This window comes from Pseudorasbora parva, chromosome 1 (genome assembly GCF_024679245.1).
Source record: "Pseudorasbora parva isolate DD20220531a chromosome 1, ASM2467924v1, whole genome shotgun sequence".
Taxonomy (NCBI): Eukaryota; Metazoa; Chordata; class Actinopteri; order Cypriniformes; family Gobionidae; genus Pseudorasbora; species Pseudorasbora parva.
The window spans coordinates 8,518,736-8,543,662 of record NC_090172.1 but is presented as its reverse complement, the minus strand read 5'-3'; the positions used below and the strand labels follow the sequence as shown (position 1 = coordinate 8,543,662).

General features: G+C 39.7%; 1 protein-coding gene across 2 annotated transcripts in view; it reads left to right on the top strand.

Annotated features, from left to right (window-relative positions):
- The window catches only part of zfhx3b (zinc finger homeobox 3b), a 271,800-nt gene that overhangs the window by 46,441 nt on the left and 200,432 nt on the right, over window positions 1-24,927 (top strand). The gene's annotated exons all lie outside the window — the stretch shown is intronic.

The window sequence follows — 24,927 nt, the reverse complement described above, 5'->3', positions numbered from 1 at the left end:
CCTACTTAAACTAAAGCCTGGTTTAATCTAAAAACCGGGCCTTCATTTACCAGAATTACTTGTAACATTTATTTGAGTTACAAATCCATCAATTCCTGTCATTCCAAATAATTTCCAATTCAACTTCCAGAGGAGTGTGGCCAATTCTAATTCACACGTATGTACTAAAAGAGACCGTCGTGAGTTTTACGCAATGACCCCATGAAAGTTTTCCATTGATGCATTGTGCTTTAACTTAATTTTCGCACATGAAGTAATGATTTCGTTTTTTGCCCAGTCTGTGAGACCAGACTTCACGTGTGGGATCTTTACGCCAACTTACACCATACTTTGCTTCAGTTACAATTACAATAAAACTATGTGTAAAACACTGCAATAATAAAACATTACAGCTAGTATAACTGACTCAGGAAGCCCCCGTTTCCCTTCAGATAGCACCATGTGATAAACAGCACCATGAGGAGTTGAATTGTAAGGGCCACTCGTGCTTGTGGCTGAGCCAGGTGTTAGACCACCACCTTCTTCAACCCAAACCAGCCAAACCATGTCCTAATACACTCTCTCCTCCCTACTGGCTTTGCAATAGGAACATCTGGATGTGAAAGCAGCCTAGAAATACATGGGCACAGCAGGTCCTGCTCTCCTCTTTTCCCTCCTCCCGTTCCCCTTCTCCCTCACTTGAGTCGAAAATCTGCTGGAGTGGTCAGAGGTAGAACAACATGTGGAGCGGCCGTTTTCTCTTTCGGTTTCCTTTTTTTCTGTTTTGTTTTTCCCCCTCCTTCTCGTTCCAGGGGAGATCCAGGCCAGTGATAATCCCTCTCTCTCCTCATTAAAGGGAGCTGAATAAACACAGGCCTCTTCCAGTTGTTCCTGCAAATTTCCTCACCAGCCGTCAGGAGACTTTAGAGCGGGCCGGCCCTTCAAAGGCCTGGAGGGCTGGAGGTGGCTCAGGGAGTGCTGGGTCAGGAACATTAGCCGCCACTGAGGGAGCCCGGCCCGGCCCGGCACTCACTTAGCCTGCGGTCAAAAAGAGAGAGAGAGAGCAAGAAAGACAAAGACAGAGTGCATGGAGATAAAGCTACAGACATTTTATGCAAGTTTTGTTGCGTTTGGCCCTTCTTTTTGTGTTTGAAGCTGGTTTTAGGAAGAAATACTTCAGAGTTTTAATAACACACTCACTTAGTACAACACACCACACACTAATAAGGTTTTTGCGGTGGGCAGGGATTCTAAATGAGTAGTAATACTCCAGACACAGGCCAATCTTCCCTTCGGTTAACTTAGAGCCTGTTGTCGGCCTTGTTTTAATTTACAAGCTGTGTAGTGACATTCATTTTCTCCTCTCTTCACTTCCTGCCCATCAGCTAAGAGGGGCAGCGGTTCACTTGCATCGTTTGTGGAAAAGGCAATTAAACAGTCCGAATAACTGCGGCAACTTCAGCGGAGAGCGAAAAGGAGCCAACCCTCTCGTTTAATTGCTTACTCAATAACTCTGTAGGATGAATAAATTGATCAAATTGTGTCCCTAGAGGTATCGAGGAAAAAGCACCCCCCAAAATGCCAAAATTGTATCTATTATCGCAGTCCGCTCTTTTTGTTGACTGGTTTTATTTATTTTATATTTAAATATTATACACAAGGCTGATTTAGAATTTTCAAATTATAATCTGTATGATTAAGAGAAAATCGTGTTGCCAGAGACTTGGAGCAGCTGTGCTCCGATACTTTTCAACCTTACTTATACATGCAATACAGTTTCCAGCTGAAAAGAACACTAGTGGCAGTAAAATGGCAACTTTTATTCCTTTCCACACATATTATGACTACAACTATATATTATCAATTAAAGGGGTGATGAATTGAGAAATCAACTTTCCCTTGAGCTTTTGATATATAAAAGGTCATGGTTATATAAGAATATCCTCTAAGTTTCAGAGCTGAAAAGTTTCTTGTTAGTCAAAGAAAAGCTTTTATAGATACCAGGCCCAGCAACGGTCCTGTGCTTTATACTGACCTCAGTGCGCGACGAAACACCGCCTCTACAGAATCTACAGTGCGTCTAATCCAGTAGCCCCGCCCACCGACTCATGGAGGGCTCGTGTTAGCTGGTCAACAACAATAATATGCAGAGGGAGATTAAGATATTGCGCTATTCCTGGTTGTTGAAGGGCACAGTTGCTGCATAAGCTTCTTTCTGGTCCTAATATTAGGAATGAGTGATTGAACTTTATTTTTAATGAAGTTCCGGCTCACATGGGGAAGACAGTGGTGTTCACTTCAGTTCACTGCGGGATCGTTTGTAAACAAATCTCCGGTCGATGCTGGATTTAGATCCGACAGGAATGGTGCAACACACTTATGTGAGTAAAACGTGTTTTTATATGTAATAGTACTGCATTGTTATAGATTGTTTTGTGTACGTGTCTAACAGAGCATAACTTTAGCACACTGGACATGTATGGGCCAGGGCTCGGCAGGCTGGCAGGCCTATGAATCTCATAGTATTCCGTTCTTGTTCTGCTATTCTCTCTCAGTCTCTGTCAAGTTGACATCTGAAGGGCGGTGCGTGCCGAACGTGTATGTGTGCGCGCGCGGTTCGCGCTTATATTGTCCTATCTTGCAGGCTATGTGTAATATAAAAATAATAGTCCAATCAATCGCGTGTCGATGAGAAATAAAACATTGTGTTTCTTTGGTAAAGACGTTTACAAGCCCTGTGATCAAGATAATCATTCTGGTTGCAGATTCTCCCTCGATCTCTCCTCTCTCATGTCACTAAACTGACAGGGGAGCTGAATACTCATTAAATATGCAAATCTTATCCAATCCTAGCCGTGGGCGTTTACTTCCAAGTCTCCAGTGTGGCACGCCCATCAAAACCCAGCTTTTTGGAGAGAGCCTCAGAACCAGTGTAGAAAATAGCCTATTACTTATTAGTTATGATGTTTTTGAATGTAAAAAAAAACACACACAAACATCATTAGTTTACCTCAGACAACAGTATAAAAAAATAAAAAAGCCAGTTCATGACACCTTTAATACAGCACTGCACTTGCGAGCACTCGGGTACAAATCAGTGAAACCTGGTTCAACAAAAGAGCTAAAGACTTGAAGAAGCAAGCTAAAATGGCATGGTTGCTTTGCAAATGTGATTTTAAATTACGTTTGCTTTTGTTAACACTATAGGTTAGGTTTAGTGCAGGTGGTATGTTATTTTTGAATGCGATAGATCATTAACCTTTTAGTGCCACATTTCATTTCTGAACTGCCATGATACGTAAAACAACCGGTCTAATAAAATGTGAGAAATGAGAACATTTGAATGCACTTTTAATGCCATTCACTGCACATTTCAATTCGAAAGTGTTGCAAGACGTGCAAAAAGCATTTGTTAGATATATTGGTCTGTGGTGCTTATGTGGGCATATTGTATTTGAATCCAGCTTGCAACATTTACCCATGCCATCCATTATTTCTCATCATCGGTGTCACACTATTGTTGGAGAAAGTTATGATTAATAGCAGTGCATTATGATATTGCAATACTCTCAAAAAATAACTAATACGTTACTTTTTACGGAAAGTAATGTGCTGTTACTTTTGCAGGGCTGGGCTTGTTTTTTTGTTTTTAAATACAAAGAAGTTATATTGTTGGCAAATGTAAATGCCCTTTCAAAAGTGAAATGAATCAGCAGCCGTAGGCTGAAGATAATGTAAATGCCTGCCTGTACAGTAGAGGGCGCAGCTCAAACAAACCTTTTAGCCGCTGCCATTTTGGATCGCAGAAGAACAGGGGATGAGAAGAAAGTAAAAAAATGTTCAGCAAAAAAGAGTGTTTATTTAACAGCATTTTGGCCTAATAGGGCCCTATCATACACCTGGCGCAATGTGACGGCAGGCACAAGTGTTTTTTGTTTATTTAAGTCTGACGCAGTTACAATTTTCACATCCAACACCAAGTTGTTTAAATTGCAAATGTACTCGCACCCATCTGTTCTCCCAAACTGTTCTGGTCTGAAAACCAGGTCTGTTCAGGCATATTGTTGGCGCGTTTCTATTTTGAGGCAACTGAAAATTACTGTTTTATTTAAAGGGCACATTAGTAAATGTGCCTATAGGCAGGTGCACAACGCATGTACACTCGGACGCACAGCAGCACACAAACATTGTTAACTATAAAAAAAAAAAAAAAAATAGTTTGAGTAAATGCTCACATTTGTCTAGAAATACAATAACCATCATGTTTACACAGCGCACTCAACGCCTAGTTCTCTCAACATGATGATAAGAGGGTTGTCAGTCAATACCATAGACTGTAAAAAAATATGGACGTAGTGTCCGTAACGTAACCCATAGGATTCCGATAAGCCATTCTGAAGCTTAAGGGGCGAGCTGGGCATTGCCATCTTGTGAGCGAGTCATCGCGTGTCACTCCTGAATAACAGAAAATGGGTAAAGAGGCGGGATGTGGGCGGAGCTTAGGTGACGCAATGACTATAGACGGCAGGTAAATGGCTATCCACCTGTAACCACACCCTTAATTATGCAGAACTTTAAGGCTTTATATAACGTAAACGAATGAGTTATAAAAAAATTCACCCCCTTCACAGTTGTCATGAAGATCAAAATTAGCCTTAAAGGCCAAAACCACAATTTGTACCAGGCTGTAAACATGTTTTTGTCTGCTGTAAAGTTGGGCATTTTAACATGGGGCTCAATGAGATTCTGTTCTCTTCTGGAGCCTGCCTCTAGTGGCCAGTCTAGGAATTGCAGTTTACATTACTTCCGTATTAGCTTCAAGAGAGATCGCGGGAGGTTGCAGCTTGGTCAACACATGGGAAAACAAAGTAACTTTTGATACTTATTTGAAAAAGTAACTTGGATATGAACTTGTAAATGTAAAAGTAATATGTTACTTTACTAGTTACTTGAATAAGTAATCTGATTATGTAACGTGTTACTTGTAATGCTTTACACACGGCACTGGCTGTCAGTATAAAGAAGTGTTCAAAAATGTTTTTTTTTTTTAGTAACTTTATATAACCTTAGCAACTATATATCATTAAACACCATTCATTGTCTGTAGCAGCTGTGTAAATCAAATGTGGACTGGTTTGTAAATTATAGTTTGGATACGTGTGTGTGTGTTTTACGGTGTGCGTGTGTGTGTGTGTGTGTGTGTGTGTGTGCACATGAGAAAGCCTTGTGGCCATCAGACTCCCATCAGGCCATTATTATTGGTTGAGCAGAGAGTCAGTGGCAAAGGCACCTGCCTAGAATACCAATGAGCACAGCAGGCAACACCCACATACACACATTTAGCATGCACATGTAGTGTTTGATCACTCACAGTTACTTGATCTTCTGTATCAGAAAGGAAACAAGATGGATACAAGATGGCTGCCACATGGACGTGCTCTCTGGACATAGACGTGTACACTTCACTTCATCAGCGGCACAGACACATCATAGCTTACACATGCTGAACTAACGTCACACACCACAGTGTACACACCACCGGCGGCTGTGCAAAGGCAAATATGGCCTTCTACGTCCCCTTTTGGTCTGTTCTATGCACACACACACACTCGTGAGGAGACATAGAGGAATGGTCATTACAGCGTGTAAGGCAGCTTTTGGAAAAAAGGCTTGTGATTCTGGGTCCATTTTTTATTCTCTTTTGTTAGGGAAGAAGCTTGAAATTTGTGAAGTATCTAGATTTTTAGCTTGGGATTGTGGATTGTGCATATTTTGAACATATTGCTTGTCATGTTTCTCATTTGTAAGTCACTTTGGATAAAAGTGTTAAATAAATAAATGTAAATGTTGGTTGATCGACAATCTATAGTCAAAGTAGTAAAACTACTATAGTAGTTTTAAAAGTTTGTTATTTTACAAGCTAGAAACAAAAGTAGTTGATTAGAGTAAAGTGAAGCCATGCAGGGGGCAATATATTTGAAAGAATTACTCATTTCCTAGCCCAGATGAACATGTAAATAACACACAAATATACAGTTAATGCATCCATAATCAATCCATTCAATGAAAGTGAAAACGGTTGTTTTTAACCCTAATATATAGCTTTATTAAAACATAAAAGTATTTTAAATTGCCCATATTGCAAGTAATACTCATTCAAGCATTTGCCACTTCAAGAAACATTCTGTTAGTTTGGCATCAGTAATGTCACATTGTATTTCTCTCATATCTTGTGTCTGATTGACAGTGTGAAGTTTAAAAAAATGAGCACTGTAAGGGTGCAATGTTCAGTAAATTACTTGCAGTTACTTCTACATCTTCACACAAATCTATAGCTGTAGAAGACTTTAAGTATAGTACATCGTTTTTTTAGTGATCAAAAGGGATCAAAAATATCCTTAATAAAAAATGTATATTGTGTAAATTATAAAACTTTGAGGCTATGGCCACTTCTGTACGTTGCATCATTCAAAAACATTATATACCAAAAATTGCTACATTTTGGTGGTGCATGAATAAAAGTTGCCCTGTCCTGCACAACACTGCTTCCCCCAGTGGTAAGATAAAGATTCACTTTCACAATGGCTAATAGTGTTTAAAAGACAGAGTTTTCTGATTAAAAAAAACTACATCCCTGTAAGAAGAGCTAATTAATGAATGCAGACGTATTGATTAGGATAGTGACAGGGCTGAGACGTAATGAGGGGCTGGACAGAAGCTGAAAATGTCAAAGCCAAAAGGTTTCCAAGAATGGAGAGAGTGAAGAAAGAGAGAGCGAGAGAGGTGGTGGAAGGGTTGGTTAGGTTGAGTTCAAGGCCATGGAGAGGTACGCTGACCCCGAGGAGTGGGGGACGCTGGAAAAGAATCGTGAATGGCGTGATGGGCTCAACGTGTCCGACATTCAGCCGACTCTATAGGACCCAAGGGAGAGCAGGGTCAGGAGTGCCCCCTCCATCCCCCCGCACATTACTGCACCATTTCAAGCCGCCCAGCACCTATTTCCTTCAATAAAAACTAATAACCTTCTCTGTCAGGAATCACAGCAACCCTTAAGTGTTGGACTGAAGGGGCCCACGCAGGATGGGCTGTAATTGCAGAACAGGAGTCCAACCCCAACCCCCAAACCTGAGCGCGCTCACGCTCAAAGACCCCTGTTTTACAGGACTTGTGTATGTGCACTTTTTTCACTCAACGTATTGCTCCTCGTGGCGCTGATTGCATGCACTGCTCGGACTCTACTCAGCAATCAGCCAAAGGCCGTGGAGCAGCAGCTCAAGGACGTTTTTAATTGGAAGGATGCTGCAAAACGGAGGATGCTACATTCACAAAATTCACAAGGAAAGCAGGTCAGCTGCTGTAATGTATTATGGTGTGGAATTCAGATCTGCTCATAGAAATAAATGCGCACTTTCACTCTACATCTTTGTGTAAAACAGGATGTGCTGTATTGCGATCATTCATAGAAATTGTCCGGCCATTTATATAAATGAAAAGTAATCAGACTTCTTTGTGTTTCATCACTAGATTAACACTAGCATCTACATGAAACATTGCACAGATGCCTTTTTCACTGTAGTTGCTATTCTAGATATGTACATCCAATTTATGAGTTAAATTTTCTGTTCTCTTTTTGCAGTAGGCATTTGTTTACTAAAACTGGCACCATTTCCTGTAATAAAAGCCATTATGGCAAATTTGACAGGACTATTATTGAGTCAGTGAGATAAAAGTTCACCCTTCACTGCCATTATTTTTTTATTTTAAATCCACACTATTAGAGCGACCCTGGAAAACCAATTTCTCAGTTTTTTTTGTTAGGTATATATCTGCAAACTTTGTGTTTGTGCAAAAATAAAACACATTCACGCTGCCATGATTTTACTATCAAATGCACCATTCCCACTGAACCCCACCTCCTTCTGCTCTGTATCTCCATCTCTTCCTCCTCCTCCTCGTCTCATTTTTAATGGCAGATGAATGAGACAAATGGCCCCTCTCTGCTGCCAACACTCGGGGCCCGGATCAATCGGAGGCCCAGCAGTAATTAACTCTTTGCTAAACTTACACCATTGATTTCCATTTAATGCTGAGCACCACGCTCTAAATGAAGACCGATACCTGGGTGCAGGGGTGGAGGACACAGTAGGGTGGCGAGTTGTGAGGACTTGGGGATCTGACAAATTGGGCCCCCTTTAATTGGGAGTGTAGCAGGCTTAGCAAGGCCTGGTTGGATAGAAAGGCCCAGCTGGGGCCTAATTGGGGTGGGTTGTGCGCACCGGAGGGGACACTGTCATTGTCTTTAGTTTGTTCTTCTATTACTCCATGGGGACCAGCTAGCCCAGCGACTGTAGTGATCCCTTATAGTCGTGGTGAAGTGGTCATGTGACCAGGCAGCAGAGTGTAATCAACAGCCCATGTCTGTCTGCTTTCTCCTGGTCTTTCTCTCGCCTCTCTTATCTGTCCCGATCTGTATATCCATCTTTGCGTAGCAGAGCTGGGCAAGTTATTAAATACTTGAGGGCGTTAATGAATAGGATGCTTTCTCAGGCCTTGCTAAGCTTTTGTATTACGACAGTCTGTCAAAGGCTTCCTTTGTTTGCACTTTCTAATTGAATCTGTACAAACACGATCCCCTTCCGAATGGGGGTCTGCAAGGCAGCGGTTTGCAGCACCGAGGCAGTGCAGATGGAGCTGTTCTCAAAGCTGGAGAACGTCAAATCTCATTTCGACTGAAGGCCGCTGACGGAGAACAGAAGGCGCGGGAAACGCTTCCACAGTGGCGGATACATTCTGTATTTTCCCGTCTCCTCTTCCTATTTCATTTATTCCTGACTTTGATACATTCTTCAGAAGCATTAATGGTTTAGTCTCAGATCAGTTTACCATCCCGCCACCATCTATCAGGGAAATAGATGGAATTTTGTATTTGAGGCTATTGTTATCGTGATTTGCTCCATTTTCTGTAGTGTAATGGTTTGCCCGTGGCTTGATGGCTCTAGTCTGAAACAGTTCTCCATTGTTCTATGGCCTGGTGGGGTGCTCAATGTCTCACTTAAACTGCTGTCACTTGCCAGCCAATGAACTTGACTTTAAACTTAGGGAAATCCAATTGGAGGCTAATACACCATAATGGGCTGATCAATACTAATTATGGGGCCCCACATTGAACAAAAGATATCACTCCGGGCTCAACACGCAGGCAGCATTAGACTGAGAGGATATGTGCGTGTGTGCACACGTTTGCATGCATGTGCATACCTGTTTTATGTGAAATGTCCCGGCAGTCATGCTCCAGTGCAATGCTTATGCACAATGTCCGATTAGGACCGCTCTACCAGATGCACATCTTGATAATCACACCCCTGAGTTGACCATTCCAGATCTGCAATTGGCAAAGCAGTCTGTTTTTAGTGATTCTCATACCATTTTAATTGATCAGCTGGCGCTGGTTAATGCTGGATTCAGACTGTGAGTGAAGTGAGGCCAGCTTACAGTCTGAAATTTAAGAAAGACTCCAAACATCCATAAAGGACCAACACTGGAAATGTAGGTCAAAAAATGTGTTTACACTTTACAGTACAGTAACACTAAAACTTATTTGGAAACTTTGTCCATGCTGTTTAACATTTCATTGTATTTATATCAGTGATTATTTTGCAAAGCACTTCAAATATGGCAATCCAGATTAAACACACTAATTTGCACTAAATATAATTATGATTTAAGGACAATTTCCTGTGGAAATGTACTCTGGGTCTGTCTGTCCGGAGTCAAAAGCGGTAAAAAAAAAAAGTATAGGAAACCAAAGAACTTTACCTATTTAACATCATATACAAATGTCTGGCAATGTAAACAGTCTAATTGGTGCATGAAGATATATAAGTGTACTTTTCCTACAGCCATTTTATGAATGAAATGTCTAAATGGACGAGAAGGCCTGGCTCCCATTCTCCACTCTAATTCATCCCAAAGGTATTCTATCGGGTTGAGGTTAGGACTCTCTGCAGGCCAGTCAAGTTCTTCCAAACCAAACTCGCTCATCCATGTCTTTATGGACTTTGTATAGTGCACTGGTGCGCAGTCATGTTGGAACAGGAAAGGGCCATCCTCAAACTGTTCCCACAAAGTTGGGAGCATGAAATTGTCCATAATGTCTTGGTATGCTGAAGCATTAAGAATTCCTTTCACTGACACTAAGGGGCCAAGTGCAAGTACCTTTGGCAACCGCCAAACCTAGAGTCATCCGTCGGCTCGCTAGACGGAAAAGCGTGATTCGTCACTCCAGAGAACACATCTCCACTGCTGTAGAGTCCACCAGCAGCGTGCTTTACACCACTGCATCCGACGCTTTGCATTGCACTTGGTGATGTAAGGCTTGGATGAGCTGCTCTGCTACGGAAACCCATTCCAAAAAGCTCTCTACGCACTGTTCTTGAGCTATCCTGAAGTTTGGAGGTTTGTAGCTATCGACTGCAGAAAGTTGCCGACTTCTGTGCAATGTGTGCCTTAGCATGTGCTGACCCTGCTCTGTGATTTTACGTGGCCTACCACTTCGTGGCTGAGTCGCTGTTGTTCCCAATTGCTTTCACTTTGTTGTAATACCAGTAACAGCCGACAGTGGAATATTTAGTAGTGAGGAAATTTCACGAATGGACTTATTGCTCAGGTGGCAACCTATCACGGTACCACGCTTGAATTCACTGAGCTCCTGAGAGCGGCCCATCCTAATGTTTGTAGAAGCGCCTGCATGCCTAGGTCTGATTTTATATACCTGTGGCCATGGAAGTGATTGGAACACCTGAGTTCAAAGATTAAGAGGGGTGTCCTAAAACTTCTGGAAATATAGCAAACATTAAAAAAAAAAACTATTAAAATCCAATTTTATCTGAATTCATACATTTAAGTCCAAATACTGTATTTCTACACACAGGATGTCTTGATGAATTTATCTTTTGTCTTGTCCTGGTCCAGTGTCAGATTGGGTGAGGGTAGTGGCATTTTGCATGATAAATTAACATTTTCCACTTGCTCTCTTACCCTGTAGCACACAAATACATGTTTGTGTGTGTGTGTTTTCTGTGCGTACACATCCTGTAATTGCATTAAGAGAATGACGCACTTTCTTACTCTGTTTAAACTCATTTTAATTGCCAGTGAATGGTGTACTAGTGTGGTAATGCGAGAGGACAGAGGGACATCAATGAAACATCGTTCATAAAACTCAGCTCAATGAGACAGACCCTGTCTGGAATGTCACGTGCACTGACACATACTGCCTGAGTGTGTTTGAAGCCCGAGTGGCATCCACTCATTGTGACATGACTTTTATGAGGAAGAGATAGACACAGCCGGACAGAGGGGGAGAGAAAGTGAATGAGTGGAACCGGTATGGAAGAGGGAGAGGAAGATAAGACAGGATGCAGAGGGACGGAGACAGACAGATAAACAAAGAGCAGGAAAGAGAGGAAGTTAGACCGAACCGTAATGAATTAAATCTAATATTCTGTTCAAATATTTGTTTTATGTTTTAATGTGTAAACATTCAAAATGAATTAACCCTTTTTTATTATATATAAAAGTATAATACAATATGAAAAATATATAATCATTTTAATTAGTGGTGTGCCGTTATCGGCGTTAACGTGCTGCTCTTATACGTGATATAACGTGAGACTCTTATTGGGCAATAAAATAAAATATTCTCAAAGTTTGGGTTAGGAGCTGGGTCTATACCAACGTTTCCCAACCGGGGTGCCGTCTGACGTGATCAGGGGTGCCGTGTAAAAGGTGAGGCACACACTTGCACCGCGGTTCATCTCACATCATATGACGCATGTTTAATATGGAAAAATAATGCTTTTTGTATGTTTCTGTCGATGGATACACGTCCTGGCTCCTCAGTGATACACCACAACAACAGCGATAATAAAAGAAAAACGTGGGCAAATGGTCTCTCTTTGTAAACTGTTCAGTGCATGCGACTGCTGCCGTATGTCCGAATATGAGCAGTCATTTTCTCTGTCATCACCCCGGTAAAGAGCCAGAAGACGCGAGTGAGAAGATTTATCTCTGTGATCTCATCCGAGAACGCGCAAACATCTCACAGCACGCAAATATTGAGTTATCTTTTAAGTCTTGAACGCACAAACTCACATAAAAAGTATGTCAACATGTCCATCTTGATAAATATCCAAGCAGAAATAGTCTGAATATGCCTTAAGTGAACTTTATACAGTCGAGAAAGATGACGCTTATCTCTGCATTAGGTCTTAAAGGGGCAGTAACCTTTACTCTGCTTAATGTCAAACAAAAGATAAGGAATCACTCACTGCTCTTGATTGAATAGCTTGTGTAAGTTTAATAAAGATTAATCTTTAATTTAAATAGTGAAATATGCAATTATTTAACATTTGAATACTTTATTCAATTTCTCTACCTAGAAAAACTAATGTTAGACCTACCTGAAAACCTACCTGACCTACCAGCAATTTTAATCTAGATTAGTCTAGATTTAAACAATGAATCTATGCCCACCTCTAATTTAAATATTTTCCTCTGACTTTTTGCCATTCTAGTTATCCCAGCTAAAACACATTGTAGAAAAATGTAGTAAAGGAAATTAAAAAAACTGGTGTGTAACATGAGAATGAACCTCATTGGTTCTTACTGAAGCTCAAACGTGCTGCGTAACACAAGAATGAACCTCATTGGTTCTTACTGAAGCTCAAACGTGCTGCGTAACACAAGAATTAACCTCATTGGTTCTTGCTGAAGTTCAAACGTGCTGCGTAACACGAGAATGAACCTCATTGGCTCTTACACATCAAGTGAAGAGATGCTTGAGCTTGCGTTTACCACAACTGATGTGTGAGTTGATGAATATGTATATATGAATACAAGTCTGTTCATCATATAAAACGACCGCATCTCTTCAGATAATTTGGACTAAACCGTTCAATTAATGTGGATTAGTTTTACGATCTCTTGATGAACTTTTTGAAGCATCAAAGTGGTAGTTGCATAGCCGTCAATGGAGGGTCAGAAAGCTTTTGGATTTCATCAAAAAGATCTTCATTTGTGTTCCAAAGATGACATGAGGTTGAGTAATTAATAGCAGAATTGTATTTTTTAAAGATAGACCTTAATTTGTATTTAACTTAGAATATCTCTCTGTCACTCTTTCTTTAACTCTGTCTCTTTAAGTCTGATTGAATGATTTTGACTTTGAGACCAGCGACCCTCACGTCATTTTGATCACCCATATATCGCGGCTTATAATGATAATGGTCCTGCAGTCCATAAAAAACGCTTTATATTTCATAAATATTCATTCATACAGGTGTGTCTGAAGTATACAGGCAGTAATGACCTAAGCAGCTAAATAAAACTCTATATTAGTTTACGATCCCTTTCTCTAGATTAAGCGGAGAGTGCACAGGCATGTCTCATGTGTATGAATTTATATGTGCTAGCTGTAAATCCACTGACGTCATGCATTAGCTTAATGGCATTGTTTCGACACATTGTATCAGGATGTGTGAACACAATGGCGTGTGCAGCCTTCCGCCGTTCCCTCCCCCGAATCCCCTCTTCTCCTCTTCATTTTTCTTTGCTGTTTTCGCTTCTTCACTCATATTTCTATGTATGCCCCTGTACTATCTTGGACAGTCTCTCTCGCTCCCTCTCTCATCATTTTAATAGTGGACCTCAGAGCGGTTGCCATGTCGACCAGCCAGCATATTACTATGGCAACGGGTCTGTGCGGCGAGCCTGCTGATTAGGGAGAGATGTCTAGTGTAGCCTGGCCAACAGAGAGGTGCAGAGAGAGGGAGGGGGGGGGGGGTGTTGGGGGGTTGTGTGTGTGTGTATATGTATGTGTGTGTGTGTGTGTGTGTGTGTATGTGTCTTCTTGAAGTGTGTAAAGCTTTCTATAATTAGACCTGGGCAGACATTTTTACCAGCCCAGATCAGATCTGTATAAAGCTACAGCCACAAATGTGTGGCTCGCTGTTTTATTTCCCACAGCAGGACACGTTCAGTTAGTGCCGTTGACCCGGGGCTCTCAAGTTAATTGTCTTTTTGCCTTTCTACTTCTTTGTCTGCTTAATACTTTCTTCATGCATCTCATTGGGTTTCTTGTTTGTTTTCTATTTCTATGCACTTCATTTTTCTTCACCTATCAGCTTGTTAAGAATTCTTTCAAATACCCTCGCCACTTTTACTATTACTCATACTTTAGTTTTTTAAAGCTCTTAACACATTAATTTTGCATTCAAGTCCTCCCAGGAAGTTCCTGGTTGCATTTCTCCATTCATAATTTTAGATTGAGTAAAAATGACTTTTCCTTTTCTTTCTCTTTTCTGGAAATATAGTATAATATTTTAATTTAATTTCTAATTTAAAATAAATAATAATAATAATATGATAATAAATATATATAAATTATAAGGTACAGTGTACTTTTTGTGTTCATGCTGTATAACACTTTTGCTGTTGTCAAGGTTAATTTAATATTAAGTGGATCCGTGACAATTTACTGTGACAATTTACAAGTTTTCATTTTTATTTACATATTTTTTTCATGTAAATACAAAAATATTAATTTATCAAATATTGTATTGTATTTCAGAAATGAACAGGAGGGAAGCTCCTAGTGTTTATAAACAAAAGGACAAGATATATGTTTGTTTTTATGTATTTTTTTTAACTTAGAGAATGATGGGAAATCAGGTCTGACCAAACATCTGTTTCCTCAACAAAACACAAATAAGTAGTATTTTCTATAATTTTCCTGCTATTTTTAGTCCACAAAACTAAACAGCTATGTTACCGGTCAAAATAACTAAGATTATTATTATATATATGGTCACACATTAGATTAGGGTCCAATTTACTACTAACTAACTGTTAACTACAAGTTTTGCCTAAATAAACTCCTAATTACTTCTTATTAGTTAGTGCGGTAGGTAAGTTTAGGTATTGGGTAGGATTAAGGGGTGTAGAATATGGTCATGCAGAATTAGGCATTAATAATGTGCTTTATAAGTACAAATAAACAGCCAAAATTCTAGATATATGCATGCTAAGCAGCTAAGATTTGGACCCTACACTGTAAAAAAAATTGAATTTATTTTTTTGTCTCCAATTGAAAAAATTCAAGTGACTGATCACATCTAAATTTTTCAGTTGGCTGAATTGAAATTCTGTGAATTGATACAATTTAATTAACAGAAATTAAATTCCTCCAACTGAAATATTTAGATGTGATCAGTCACTTGAAATGTTTTTTCTTTTTTTTTTTACAGTGTAAACTAAAGTGTTACCAACATGTTAATATATTATAAAATGTAGTTTATTGCTGAAATATAAGACTGAATTTGGTCATTAGATTCACATGACGTTCCAAATGTTTTAATTCTTCTTCAAACCTTAAGCTAAATGATTCTATCAATATTCCCTATTACAATGTATCATGATCAAAAAAAAAAAAAAAAAAAAAATGATCATGAAAAGACATGATTCTTTAATTTAATCACTCCTCGGCTCTAAAAGTTGAAGCTGGTTAAAGAAATTCCTGACTTGATGTGATAAAGTTTGTTCAGCTTTAAGATTTTTGTTCTTTTATTAGCAAACTTCTGATTTTCATCTAGGGAAAATGAGAATTAACACCCTCTCACCTCCATAGCAACATGCTAAAAACCAACCTGGCAACTAAACACCTTAGCATTGAGGTAGAATGCTTTTCATGGGGAAATATTAGTATAACATTTTGAGTTTACCAAAAAAAGAAAAGCATTACACCTTCAACATTAGTAGCTAAAATCACATTAGAGGCTATATTTTTCGCTTAAAAATCGCAAGTACATTTCAGAAATCATTTAATTAAAAAAGACAAAGTAACACAATGAATTAAACCTGCCATTTTGAAGTTCAAGGACTGAAATAGTATTATCTTAAATAGTAAACGTATTCCGGTAATCTTCTTTTTATTTACAACTTGTCTAGTTCTGCATTGCTAGTCTTGCAAAAGCAATTCAGCCTCGACATTAGTAGCTAAAATCATATTTGAGACTATAAATGAGCTCTGCGCGAGGGTCCGTTGATCTGGTTGGTCGACTCGTGTCTTTGCAGGAAGGGGAGGAGGGGGTCATAAAAGAGCTTCACCCACAGCTATGGCATTAATGAACAGCACACGGGGGGCTGTACAAAGTTGTCTCACCCCTCACGCACTTACTAGGGCCCCTCAGACCTTCCTGATCTATCAGAAAAGCTAATTACAAGATCTAATTAGGGAGAGAGAGAGAGAGACTGACCCATGCAGCTCGTTTAGGACTGTAATTACGCCTTATTTATTATTCATCTCACAGCTAAATAAGACTCTGACATTTCAATAGCAATAAAAGATGGAACATTTAAAACAAAAAGTGTCTGTACTAATTGACCATTTACAGATGAGAAGCAGGATATTGTTATTTACATTCTTACGCACTTTGTATCTGTGGAAATCTGTACGGAAAATGAACGTGGAGAATAAGGTTGCACCGCGCTCGCAAACGAGACTGACCCTCGTCACAAGCCGACCATTATTTTTTAGTGGCGCTGCATTTATTAGGGAGTCTGATTTTAATGGCCCTCTTTTTCTCTGTTGTGTCAGGTCTTTACAGAGAGCGGCTCTTCCGCCTGGCCTCCGCCGTCCACCTCTTGAACCGCTTCGCGACACATTAGGTCGCCACTTTGTTATGAGCCTGTGTGTGGCCCGCTGCCAGAATGGAATCAAAAAAATTACTAATAATAGTGTTCAGAAAATGGCTGCCATGAAGGATGCTGTGGGATATTTATTAGATTTTTATGGCTATTTTTTTTTTTACAGTAAACCTCCCCCAGCACCAGCCACCTTTGTGCATTTACAACGTTTTATCTCCCATTTCTCTAAAAGTCCTACTCTGCTTTTACCGTTTCGCTCATTTCTGCAGTCCGTACCCACCCTGAACGCCGAAACAGCTCATTAGGGCAGTGTGCGACTGCGGGTCTCATTGGCTGAGCTGGAGGTGGAGGAATAGCACATAATTATGAAGTAGAGATGGCATTACGCTCATCAGGAATTATGGATGAGTCTCTGGGCGCCGGCCCCAGTGTCGAGTCACCACAGGCCCGGCACATGGAGGACGGTCGTGATGGCAGACGTTTGGGTTACAGGTAGAAAGGTCACCTAGAGGAACGGCACCCCTCATCACTCAGCATTCACACCCATAGCTCACATCACCAGCCTTAACCTACACACACACTTACCGCAGACATCACCAGTCACAGCTGACACTTGTGTCCTCCAACCTTGTATACTGTTACTGAGGCAACCTCCACCGTTCACCCTATAACATTCACATACATTTACGGGCAATCAGAAGCAGGGGGCTCATCGATTACAGCCATGTATGATTGGACTAATCCTTAATATGGAATTTATCCTTTACCAAACTTGAGGAACAAATTTAAAAGTATACAGGCTAGAATTTGGTGTGAATAAGTTATTATGGCTGCACCAACTGAAAAGCATGACATTCAAACTTTTTGACGCTTTTATACAAGAAATTAAAAAATGTAAGGTTTCAATGTAAGATAAATAAGCAATCAAATGCACGAATGAGCAACATTTGAACTGCTTTTAACAATTGCATCACTCAAATTAACTAATTTTTATTAACCCTTAAAGGCAGGGTAGGCAATTTTCGGAGAGGATAGGAATAGCAAGATCCCACCGTCCCTTCAGAGCATCTCCAGTCACGCCTCTTTCAAAACACATAAACGCACACGGCAGAGTCTGCAAAGCATCATGAGACGAGAGAAGGCGTTAAATTATCTCATGTCTCAAAGCTCATAACATTTCAATAATAATGAACATAAATAACTTAAAGAGCACTGACCTGCCTGGCTGCTGCAGATTCATTTTGCCGTTGATAGTGTTGCCATTGAAATGCGGGTTTCCATCTCTACCAAAGGACAGTAGATATGTTGTGAACGCAGCATACGCTCATTGTTTTGGTTCAGGAGGAACTGTAAAAGGTGGCTGCATTTTCTGTGTTTGTTGACATACCCTGCCTTTAGATGCGTGAATGTTTCGGCCATTATTATTACATATTTGGGTCTTTAACGACCCCAATCTAAATCTATCACGGATGGATTTCTAACTGTCACCAGTGCGGCCGCTCCCACCACGCACATCACGCGCTGCACATAGGGCACCAAGTGCTGAGGGGAGCACCGTGAGAATTTTTTCTCAGCACCCACGGTCAACAAATACGTAAATAAAGTAATGATGCGTAGGGCATCAAGATTGCCAGTGGCGGTACTGACTGTCACAATAGTATTAATCTCTCCTTATGTTTTAATATGTTTCTTTAATTTTCTGCCTGCGGAAGTTGGAACTGAAGCATCACATCATTATGGTGTATCAAACATTGCCATCTTCAGGAATAAAGGTGAATTGTATTTATTGAGTCATTAGAGATTAAATTATTGTTGCACAAAAAATAATAATAACAAACAAACAAACATATATATATTTATTTATTATTGTTATTATTATTTTTTTTTAGGTAATGTAATGTAAAAGAAGGTAAATTCAGAATGATTGGGGCACTTTTTCCAAGTCATCTCAATGGCAAAATGTCACCCAGAAATCACAGTTTACTTGCACTATTACATACCCCAGGTCACTAGCGACCCTATACACGTTTTTAAAATGTTGTTCATAATTAATAGATTTCAGGAATACTAAGAAGGAGGGTAGTGAATGACAGCTCGGGTCAAAAAAGACCCAAGTTATGTGTTTAAGGGTTAAAGTTTTCCAGAAAGTAATAATAATAAATACCTACAGAAACTGCCTTTTTTAAAGAGCATGCTTGTATTTCCTTAGCCATTGATGGTTAGTGCCGCAGATTTTCTGGACCATAACCAAGAGATTTGTGGGCATTCTGTCGGTGGAGCTGATGCGTTTGAACACATTGCACTTAAATTTTAAGTTTAAGCACTTCAAATTTAAGATACCATGAGCTGTGATTTATAAAGAAGGATTGTTCGGAATTATGGTAAAAATTGAGAGACCATTTAACGTTAAGTTAATTTAAGATGCACTTAATTATACTTTTGTTTTCAATAATAATTATTAATTAATTATTAATCATTCATTCATTTATTTATTTATTTATTTATTTATTTATTTATTTATTTATTTATTTATTTATTTATTTATTTATTTATTTATTTATTTATTTATTTATTTATTATGGCTGTTCTCTGTATATTCTTATATTTGCTGAAATAACCCCATTACAGACTTCCTGAATGACTCATTATAGATTGAAGAATTAACCTTCCAGTTTTTTAAACGTCTAACTATTGATGGCTTATATTTAGTTATGTAATGTTGTTTATGTGCAACGAGGACTTTTAGACAAGTTAGCTTGTTATGTAGTTCAGCTTGACTCTCACATTACCATTAGATAGATGGGCTCCTGTGAGACTACTAAACCAGGCTGATCAGAAGGGAAGAAAGAAAGGGAAAAGGAAAGAGAGGAAGAAATTGCAATCAGTGACTAGCTCGTGATCCAGTGCATTTAGAGTGTTCGCCTCCTCCCGCCCACTCGAGACCTAAACCCAGAACTCACTGTGTGCCAGTGCAGTAAACAGGTCCAATTAGAGCAGTTTCCCCAACACACACACACACACACACACACACACACACACACACACACACACACACACACACACACACACACACACACACACACACACACACACACACACACACACACACACACACACACACACTATATAATGCATTGCCAGTAGCTGTTGCCAGCATCTTAATGCACACTAATCTTTCTGACGTTTACCTGCTAATATGGCTTGATTCAATAAGTCAAGTGGCGACAGACAGTTTTCCAGGGAACTAGAAATCAACTGTCAATATTTAACTTTGTATGCACAGTGTTTATTTGTGCTTATATGTGTAAGACGAGTGTGTGCATCTATGTGCCTTTCTGTTGCATTAATATTAGAGATAAATTAAAATATTAAAATAAATTGAGGTAAATATGGTCAATAATAAATAAGCATGTCATGCTAAGGACATTTAAAAAGTAGATATTATTACACACACAGACACACACACACACACAGACACACACACAGACACACACACAAACACACAAACACACACACACACACACACACACACACACACACACACACACACACACACACACACACACACACACACACACACACACACACACACACACACACCACACACACACACACTTATTATTATTATTTTTGCATTACTCTTATTTAGCACAAACTACTAATACAAAGTCAATTTTTAGGAATGACAAATTGGATCAGGAAATCAGAAATGTAATTCCTTTAATTAGTCTTTTTCTTCATTATGATAGCAAAACAGTTATATCACCCTGACGATTTTAAATATGTCCCTTTATTTTTATTTTTATTTATACTTTATTTTAAGGTGACGTAGTTACACATTACTACATGTACTTACTAACGTAATAACAGTGATTTATGCATAATTACATGTAACTAACCCTAAACCAATCCCTATATAACTCTATTGTAAGTACATGTACGTAATTTATATTAGTACACCTTAAAACAAAGTAAAACCTGCATTTTAAATGCAAAAAGGTAATATTAATAATAATGGAGGTCATGTTACTGATCCTTATACACATTTATTCATACATTCATATAGGACCTTTCACACTTTACCAGAGAAAGTGATTTGGTTGTTGACCTTGTGAATTCAGAAAGCAGTGTTAAAGCCCAATGACCCATAGACTGGAGGAGGGTTTTTTTTTTTTGGGTGGGTGGGGGGGGTCTCTCCTTTCCCCTCCCTGCATCCCTCGTTTCCAGTCTGCCTCGGCTCCCTCTCGCTTTCTATTCCACTTATCAGCTGAAATAAGTGCCATCATCAGAGACTGGGATTGATGGCGATCCCAGCATGCATCCTGCTACATTATTTAAACCTGGAGTGGACATCAAGATTTCTGCTTTTTCCTTCTAGTCTTCAGCTGTCAGAGGTCTCAGATCTACGGTTCCTGTTGTGTCATTTAACCAGGCTCCAGCGTGGAGCAGCACAAAGAACTTTGACGATTTGCCAGATTCGAGCTGACCGCTGTATCTCAATAGCCCAGTCCCAAAGAAACTGAATTTTGGCTTCATATGGTCATGCGAAACTACATGCAAGTCATCCAAAACCAGATGCACAGACCAAAAGTGAGTGAGAGAAAGAGAGAGTGAGCTCTTCACCTCAGGGCTGTGGGGGAGAGTTTGAACAATGTCTCCCCAGGGGGGTGATATTTTATAGTTTGTGTCCATCAGTGGCGTGGCCCGGGGCGCTGGGGTTGACAGTAAGTGCTCTCAACACCGCTGACACTGATTCATCTGAGCTACGACATACATGAGACAAGGGGAGGGGGGTGAAAGAGGACAAACAAGCCAAAAAAAACACAAGGGAAGCTTGTTGGGACGACATCTTAGAACCTTGTGTGCACGACACGGACCTTACCTTTTCATCCGCTCGCCCAAGACCTTTGTGTGCGTGCATTTGTTGCCTGGGCCGCCCAGTTTGAGAGTGGACCCTCCAATCTAACGTGGCATTTCAATTTCTCCTCTGTTCCCCTGCTTCTACATTTATATAGAAGAGGAAGACTGCGAACCCCGTGCCCGCAGGATACGCATACTAAGCAATCAATGTGTCACCTCTTCTTGGCAATCCTTTTTTCCCCCCATACAGAAGACCTGCTCATTTTTTCTTGTCAGCAGAAGGTAATTTGCTGTATTGTGATTCGGCCCAATAGCTAGGTGATGGAGGTGCATGATGGGTCCGCGCCCAAAAACGCCCCCCTCCCCCACCCCGCGCGCACACGTTCTAGATGGCTCGAGTGGAGGCACCCCACCCAGAGCCGCATCTCCATCTGAGGCTGTTAAATGTGATAAGCGTGGAGTGTGGCGCAGGGGCCTCTGATTAATAAAAGATGGGGCTGCTCCGAGCTCCCAGGGGGATGTCCTTTCTGAACCGTCCCGCCCCGCACACGCACATACACTCCGCACAATGCCTCCTGCACCCTCACAATAGACAGGAAATGGGGAACGAGAAGCAATCATGGAAATATAACATTTAAAACGTCTGCGTCCCGTGCCCCTCACATCTAGCACATGTGCATTAGAATGGACAGTGGTTTGCCTTTTAAAAAGCCAAAAATATGACTAATATATTCACATATTTGGGAGATATACATATGTGAGACGGGAAGTCTGATAGCCTGCTGTTTCAGAGGACAAAAACCAAATTTAGTTTTTATATATTCCGATTTTGAATGTGTGCACTGATGCAGTACTGTTTTTATTGTAGATCTATATTGAAGAGAGGGGATATTACATCCGTCTGCATATTTATGGGAGTGAGTGAGCATTCCGGGCGCTTCCATGCAGAGAATCTGCGTGGAACCATGTCACCTCTTCACTCATTGACATGTAATGGCTTTGTTACCAACAGACGCTTTGTCCTTATTCTCCCCGTGTTTACAAGAAAAGACAGCATAACCCTGGTTGCCCATGGAGACTGGAGACATCCCCCTTTCTCCCTTCTTCCTTCTTAGCACTTGAGTGTCTCAAATTTAGATTCATTGTCTTTATTTTGGTTTCAGATGAATCAACATTGAAAACTCGTAGCAACACTAATGTCATCTTAAGGACACCAAGTCTTTTTTGCAAAATTGCATAGCCATTTCCCAAATAACAACAAAAAGATATATACACACAAACACACACACTCACACGTTTGTTTTTGTGAAATGTTGGGACATTGCCTAGGCGTAATGGTTTTTATACCGTACAAACCGTATGTTCTACCCCCCTACACTGCCCCTACCCCTAAACCTACCCATCACAGGAAACATTCTGCATTTTTACTTTCTAAAAAAAAACTCATCCTGTATGATTTATAAGCCTTTTGAAAAGTGGGGACATGGCCAATGTCCTCATATTTCACCCTCTCCTTGTAATACCTATGTCATACCCATGTCATTATACACATTTGTGTCCTGATATTTCACAAAAACAAGCGCATGCACGCACGCACGCACACACACACACAAGCACACACACTCACAAGTAGCATGTAGTTTTCCTCTTGAATGTCTTGAATGATCCAGTTGCTGCTCTTTTGTAGACTCTGCGTTTATCTTTTCGAAACCACGCCCCCACCACGGGACCAGACAATAGCAGGACGTTTCTAATTTTCTGCTGGATAATGGCGGTCATACTAAAATGAAATGGGTCAGAGGTCAGTTTTGCTGAATGTGATTTCTGGAGGCCCTTTCCCTTTTGATAAGACAGAATGCAATTCTTTAATTCGATTCCATTGAGTATTGTCTTTCCAGAATGGCAGGCAACTGAGGAAATAGCTTATGCTTTGAATGAATTTCATATGACAACATTATAAATTCAGTTTTACGACCTGCATTTCGGAATTGTATGTCAACCTTTTGGTTTATTTGCTTATTCTGTAATGAGTGGATCCAGGTACGGTGCAGCTGTGTATGTGTGCTTCTGATATTCATGTGTCTGTGTCCCTTTTGACCTCATCAGCGGGCTCCTCCCACAAGCCTCAGCTGAAATAGATTGATATAGCCAGCGCATGAATATGTATGCATTATTCACATTGACTTGAACTTGGTTTTGACCTTTGTTTCCATAAACAATATACACATACACATGAACCATCAGCTTCACTGCGGAAAATTGATGCCGTTGCCATACATTGATATTTTTTCTTCACAGCATTGAAGTATTACATATACACCAACCCACAAAACAATAAAATGTATTTTATGTATTTCTATCAGCAATCTATTGTAGATATATATTTGCCAAAGTAGATGGCAGTGCCTCTTACTAAAGGTAGTTTGTCGCAAAATCTAATGAATATTTTTGGCAAAAACTTCAATGGCAATTATCTAATGGAATTTATGACGATATTGGCCATTCTTGACAAAAGAAGTTTACAGCTATTGGTAAAATCCAAAGGAAATATTGAATCCCAGTTTCCAACTATTGACAAAATCAAATGGCAAAATATAATGCTAATGATTGGCTGTCAACATTTTTTTTTTTTAACTTCATGACCAAATAGGAATTCCTGGTGAAATCTAATAGATATTACTGGCAATAATCTAATGACAAATGCATGGTAAATCTAAAGGAATTTATGAAAATCCTTAAAAATGTAAATTATTGGAAATACTTGTCAAATCAAATTACAATTCATTAAAAAAATCTAATGGAAACCCAGTTAAAAGATGCAATGGGAATTCTTGAAAAAGAAACATTACTGTGAATTAGTATTTCATTACGAATTCTAAAATTGATCAATAGTTATTGGTTATTTTACTTGCAAAACTGAACGCAAATTCCAGGCAAAATCTAATATATATTTTTGGCAAAAATCTAATATCAATTATCTGTCAATTCTAATGGAATTCATGCTAAAAAATTAATAAATAAATCGGTAAAGTAATTTTGGCAATTTGTGAAAAAATCTGATGGCAAAAATTCAAATTATTGGTTAAATCTATAATGGTGATTGATTGGTGATATTATTTCATGACAAACTGTAAAATCGAACTACTGTAATTAGATGCTATAGTCTTAAAAATGAATAGTACTTCTTGGAGAAATCTTATGGCAATTCCTCTCAAGTGGCACTCTTCGTATGAGCACTGCATGTGTTTGACATTTCTCTCTGTTCCATGTTCTCATCTGCATTTCAGCCCATATGTATGCTGGCGCGAGACTCCATTTCCCAGAGAGCAGCACAGGAGAGGAGGTGGGGTTGCTGTATTCTCTTAAACTGCTGCCCTGGAAGGT